Source organism: Macaca mulatta, chromosome 2 (genome assembly GCF_049350105.2).
Source record: "Macaca mulatta isolate MMU2019108-1 chromosome 2, T2T-MMU8v2.0, whole genome shotgun sequence".
NCBI lineage: Eukaryota > Metazoa > Chordata > Mammalia > Primates > Cercopithecidae > Macaca > Macaca mulatta.
In genome coordinates this window covers 112853454-112859499 of record NC_133407.1, presented here as the reverse complement: position 1 = coordinate 112859499, position 6046 = coordinate 112853454, and the positions used below count along the sequence as shown (strand labels likewise).

General features: G+C 46.6%; 1 protein-coding gene and 1 long non-coding RNA gene across 16 annotated transcripts in view; one reads left to right on the top strand and one right to left on the bottom strand.

Annotated features, from left to right (window-relative positions):
* Window positions 1-340: 340 nt before the first annotated feature.
* LOC144339194 (uncharacterized) lies at window positions 341-5281 on the bottom strand. The gene is made up of 2 exons (XR_013413953.1): window positions 5222-5281; window positions 341-2994 (listed from the first exon to the last, which is right to left on the bottom strand). It is a non-coding gene; the product is annotated as an uncharacterized LOC144339194 (long non-coding RNA).
* RHOA (ras homolog family member A) overlaps window positions 374-6046 on the top strand; it is a 57327-nt gene continuing 51654 nt past the window's right edge. For 10 of the 15 annotated variants that reach the window (XR_013413934.1, XR_013413933.1, XR_013413932.1 and 7 more), the window contains exon 1: window positions 374-530. The gene's annotated coding sequence lies outside the window, so the exon portion shown is untranslated. Of the gene's footprint in view, window positions 531-568; window positions 1040-4035; window positions 4587-6046 lie in introns of those variants that run through there. The other 5 variants (XR_013413935.1, XM_077992819.1, XM_077992824.1 and 2 more) reach the window with 4 other exon arrangements.

Here is a 6046-nt window from a genome sequence, read left to right as displayed (position 1 = left end):
CGTTAGTGCGCACGCGTAAATCTAGGCAGGGCGGGGCCTACTTCGCTTGAGTGAAGTGTTGGCAGTTTGGGGAGGAGTATTAAAACCGCGCACGCGCACCTAGCCCCACCCTGCTTGCTTAAGGGATGAGTGACTCCGGGAGTACAAAATAGCAACCAGGTCTTTTATAGCCCCGGAGTTCCCGTGATGCCCCACGCGGCTGCAATGATTGGTTAAGGGTTTTGCTTTCAGGGCGTGGCCGCGCTCCTGAGCAATAGTGGATGAGCTGTGAGTGCGCGCGCGTGCGCGGGGCCGCGACCTAGGTCGGCTCGAGCCCGCTGAGCACTCGGGGGCGCGCACGTCGTTCTTCGCCCTCCCGCCGCCGCCCGCCCTCGCTCTCTCGCGCTCCCCTCCCGCCGCCCGCGGTCCTCCGTCGGTTCTCTCGTTAGTCCGCGGTCTGGTCTTCAGCTACCCGTCTTCGTCTCCGAGCTTGCGACTCGCGGACCGGCGTCCCCGGCGCGAAGAGGCTGGACTCGGATTCGTTGCCTGAGGTGAGCGGAAGGGTTCCCTCCAGGCGCCGCGGGGCCCCAGGCCCTCCCGCCCGCCCGGCAGTCTTCCGGCCGGCAGGCCGCCGCCCCGCAGCGGCCGCGCCCCACCGGCTGCTCGTGGCCGAGCCGCCCCTGGCCGAGCAGCCCCTGACCTTTGACCTGACTCCCGGCTCAGGCCCCGCGCCCCAAAGCGGCGACCCCGCCCGCGCAGTCCCCGGAAGCGCGCCCCGTAGTCTCCAGTGCCCCTTCCCCCGCCCGGCCGGGCCTGGTGGAGCCCAAGCTGCCCGCCTGCCTGCCCTCGGTCCTCGGCGCTTCCTCTCCCGGCAGCGCCGGGCAGGGCGGGGGCTTTGGGCCGGGCCCCCGACCGCGCAGTGTGGCCGGCTGCTGAAAGCGCGCGTGGCTGTCGGAGTTGAAATGGGAAAGAAACTCTTTACAACTCCATTTTGCTTTTTACGTTTACCGAGAAACGTGAATCACTGTTTTATATTGATTAAAGTCCAGTTACACTTTGGGTAGGTTTTCTTTTAATGCAGATTTGTTGGAGACTGTGTAAGTAAGTAAAAGATTGTATTGAAAGCTTAGAGGTATGATCTACGGCCATACCACCCCGAACGCGCCCTAACTCGTCTGAAAGCTTTGGGGTCTGTATTGAGTGGAAAAGGGGTATTTTCCAGTTGAAAAAAAAAAACAAAACCACAAAACTGTAAATGATTTAGCGATGTTGCATGAAAACAGATGCAATATTGGTTAGTCTAAGTCGCTGTATTGATTAGGAATCACCTAAGCATCTGTACCTTAGTTACTGATTGGATCTACAGTTACAGATCGTCTTCATTGAATAGCGCTATTTGCATCCAAGTTGATTTGTTCACAAACCTTGTTTAGTAGTTTACGGTGGAAAACTGGAATCTTTTTTACCTCAAAGTTGGTTCCACTTGTGTTTTTTAATAGTTTTGATTTTAAATTTTTACCTCTGTTGACTTGTTTGGTTCTTTTTGTCTTGAAGGAAGTCTTTTAAAATAAACGCTTCTTGCAGGTGTGTAAGTAGATTATATTTCACTCTGCCTTCCTGAAGGAGAAAAACAGAAAAACTGAAAAACTTCCATAATTTAAAATGTGTGTGATGAGAATTTTTCAACCACTTAGTATCACCCAGATGTGTAGTGTGTATGTACCATGTGGATGATTGTCACCTTGAGATGTGGCTAAATAGGCGGAGATACTGTTTTGAGCGTTTGGCACAAGTGACATTGGACTGAAAAAAGACTAGTTTTTAATTGTAAAGGATGACTTATTGAAGGATCTCTGGATAACTTGTCTTAATTGGTTCCATCTAATTTTGTGGAGCACTGATGGCTCTTGGGGACATTAAATATATAAGGTGCACCTTGGTTTGAGTTAAAGTCTAATGCTAGATTTATTTTCTCTGTTGTAAAAATCTGCGTTGCAGGGAAGAAGAGAGTAGGAATAATGTATAGTTCTTGAATTTTAGATCTAAGAGGAATCTTTCAGGTGTGGTTGTCTAACCCCATTTGCAGATGAGCAAACTGAGTCCCAGAGACTTAAGTAAATTTCCCAGGATTATCTATCTAGTCAGGAGCAGACCAGAACTGTCTGCTCTGTTAAGGTATTCTCCATTTACTCCCAAACATTTGACCTCTAGAGTCAGCTAAAATTCAGGACTTCCAGCTTATTCCATTGTTTCTTCTTTTAAACCTTGTTGATGGTGAATAGTTTGGGAGAATCTGAAAAATTCATTTGCCAAAAAAAATTCAGTTCATTAGCTTACATAGCAGTCACCCCTTGTTAAGTGGATGGTCCTGCCTTCAATTGAGGGAGCTAGATGAATGTACAAGGGTCCCTGGCTGACCTAATCATGGCTTTAAGTGTTCGGATTTTTTTTTTTTTTAAGGGTCCAACTTCTAGAGCAAGGCCTACACTTTTACTGCTTCAAAACCAAGATATTTAGGTCAGGCTAACATATTTTTAGGTAACTGTGGGCACTTTTGACTATTAATTTGGGGTACTGCATGTGTCAAGTAAACAATTCCCTGTGCACATGTATGTGGTGGTGGTGGTGGAGTATTTTTGTAGTCTTGATTTCTTTCCATTTGTCAGTTAACTCCTTTTTAAAAGTTTATTCTGGTCATATGGGGGTGTAAGTTATTAGGAGAGTTAAAAAGAGGTAGCTCTTCAAGTGTTTCTTGTCCATGGGGTGGAGCCCTGCAGTGACGGGAGAAGGTGCTAGTTTGCGTCTTCTTAATTATCTTAGAGCGCTGAGAGATTTATGTTAACTCTGAAAGACTGATAGTTCAGCTTCTAAGAGAGCTAATTTGAGCCTGCTGTAGACAGCACCTTGGGTTTAATTGCATTATGGTTACTAGTGATTATGATAAATAGTACATAGTCACTGGATTTTAAAATTGGCCATATACTTTTATTTTTATTTTTGAAATGGAGTCTCACTCTGTTGCCTAGGCTGGAGTGCAGTGGCGCGATCTCAGCTCACTGCATCGTCTGCCTCCTGGGTTCAAGTGATTCTCCTGCCCTAGCCCCTGGAGTAGCTGGGACTACGGGCACCAGCCACCGTTCCTGGCTAATTTTTGTATTTTTAGTAGAGACGGGGTTTCACCATGTTGGCCAGGCTGGTCTTGAGCTCCTGACCTCAGGTGATCACCCACCTCGGCCTCCCAAAGTGCTGGGATTACAGGCGTGAGCCCACACGCCCACCCATATTTGTAGTTTTAAAAGGATCCTAAGTATTTTGTCCGACTCTACCATTGGATCTACAGTAACAGATCGTCTTCATTGAATAGCGCTATTTGCATCCAAGTTGATTTGTTCACAAACCTTGTTTAGTAATTTATGGTGGAAAACTGGAATCTTTTTTACCTCAAAGTTGGTTCCACTTGTGTTTTTTAATAGTTTTGATTTTAAATTTTTACCTCTGTTGACTTGTTTGGTTCTTTTTGTCTTGAAGGAAGTCATTCGTTTATTCCTTTATTTACCTGTCCAATGTAACTGTTTGCTTGTAACTACACATTAATATAACTAAATTTTGAACTTGTTAATGTTATATGTCTTGCTATACTTGGGGCTCTTTGGGGACATGTCATTGTTAAGTATTTGTGGGATTAAAATTTCCAAGACATTTTGAAGTTGGTAATTACTATAAAATCCTTCATCTTTAATCTGTGGAGCTATAGTATTAAGTGAAGGCCTCGGTATGTTCATAATTACGGTAGTCATGTGACTGAAAATCAGGCACTGAAGCTGCTCATTCTGGGTGTTGGTCTCAGTTTATTGGTACTTCCGCCAAATACATTTTTATAGCTAATAATACTGAAAAACATCAAATACACTTGCTGAATTGCAATCAGTATGCAGTTTATGCCAAACTGAGCTTGATTTCATTTTTTAAGAGGATGAGTAAATATATAAGTGTGTGTGTGTGTGTACATATATATATATATATATATATATTTTTTTTTTTTTTTTCTCTTTCAAGATGGAGTCTCACTGTATTGCCCAGGCTGGAGTGCAGTAGCGTGATCTTGGCTCACTGCAACCACTGCTTCCCAGTTGAAGTGATTCTCACGCCTCAGTCTCTGGAGTAGTTGGGATTATCGGCATGCACCTCTATACTTGGCTAATTTTTGTATTTTTAGTAGAGACGGGGTTTCACCATGTTGGCCAGGCTGGTCTCGACCTCTTTTTTTTTTTTTCTGAGATGGAGTCTCCCTCTGTCACCCAGGCTGGAGTGCAGTGGCCGGATCTCAGCTCACTGCAAGCTCCGCCTCCCAGGTTCACGCCATTCTCCTGCCTCAGCCTCCTGAGTAGCTGGGACTACAGGCGCCCCCCACCACGCCTGGCTAATTTTTTGTATTTTTAGTAGAGACGGGGTTTCACCGTGTTGACCAGGATGGTCTTGATCTGACCTCGTGATCCTCCTGCCTCGGCCTCCCAAAGTGCTGGGATTACAGGCGTGAGCCACCGCGCCCGGCCTGGAACTCTTGACCTCAGGTGATCTGCCCCCCTCTGAAATTGTTGAGATTACAGGTGAGAGCCACTACTGCGCTTGGCCACATTTAAGCATATTTATGATAGTATCTTAAATTTAAGTGAAGGGAAAGAGGAAAACATACACAGCCAATGAAGTAAGTTCGAAGTGGAGTGAAAGGAAAAGTTGGAGGTAAAAAGAGGTTAGAGAGGTGGGCAGGGGCCAGATCATATAGGGCCTTTAGGACATGGGAAATTCTTTGGATTTGTTCTGAAATTAGAAGTCATTTAGATATTCTTTAGAAAGGGGATGACATGATCTGATATTTAAAAAAAAAAAAAAAAAAAACAACTAGAATCACCGTGAGTAGGAGTAGATCTAATTCCATTCTGACCAAATAGTAAACTAATATGGTAATTGTACAAATATGAGAAAGGATTTCCTGGCCAGGAGCGGTGGCTCACGCCTGTAATCCCAGCACTTTGGGAGGCTGAGGCAAGTGGATCACTTGAGGTCAGGAGTTTGAGGCCAGCCTGGCCAACATGGTGAAACCCCATTTCTACTAAAAATAAAAAAAATTACCTGGGCGTGGCAGTAGGCGCCTATAATCCCAGCTATTCAGGAGGCTGAGACAGGAGAATCACCTTAACCTGGGAGGCGGAGGTTGCTGTGAGCTGAGATCGCGCCATTGCACTCCAGCCCGGGAGATGGTGCAAGACTCTGTCTCAAAAAAAGAAAAAAAAAAAGGAAAAGATTTCCTAATATTAATTTCCTTGACTTAATGACTTCAGCCTGTTTTATTTGAAGTCATCCCTCCCCTCCGCACCCCACCCCACCCTACCCCACCCCAGACAGGGTCTCACTGTGTCACCCAGGCTGGAGTGCAGTGAGTCATCTCAGTTCACTTCAACCTCTGTTTCCCAGGTTCAAGCGATTCTCGTGCCTCACCTCTAGAGTAGCTGGGACTACAGGTGTGTGTGACCACGCCCGACTAATTTTTGTATTTTTAGTAGATGGTGTTTCACCATGTTGGCCTGGTCTCGAACTCCGACCTCAGGTGATGCACATGCCTTAGCCTCCCAAGTGCTGGGAGTATAGGTGTGAGCCACCATGCCTAGCCAAACCATTGATTTTCTGACACTTGCCTTTCAGCCTGTAATTACTCTCTCTGTAATGCTTGTGTTAAAAAGGGGATGGAATTTGATGGAGCAAGTCGTTAAAATGTTCACTGTAGGCCGGGCGCGGTGGCTCAAGCCTGTAATCCCAGCACTTTGGGAGGCCGAGACGGGCGGATCACGAGGTCAGGAGATCGAGACCATCCTGGCTAACATGGTGAAACCCCGTCTCTACTGAAAATACAAAAAAAAATTAGCCGGGCGTGGTGGCGGGCGCCTGTAGTCCCAGCTACTCGGGAGGCTGAGGCAGGAGAATGGTGTGAACCCAGGAGGCGGAGCTTGCAGTGAGCTGAGATCCGGCCACTGCACTCCAGCCTGGGTGACAGAGCAAGACTCCGTCTCAA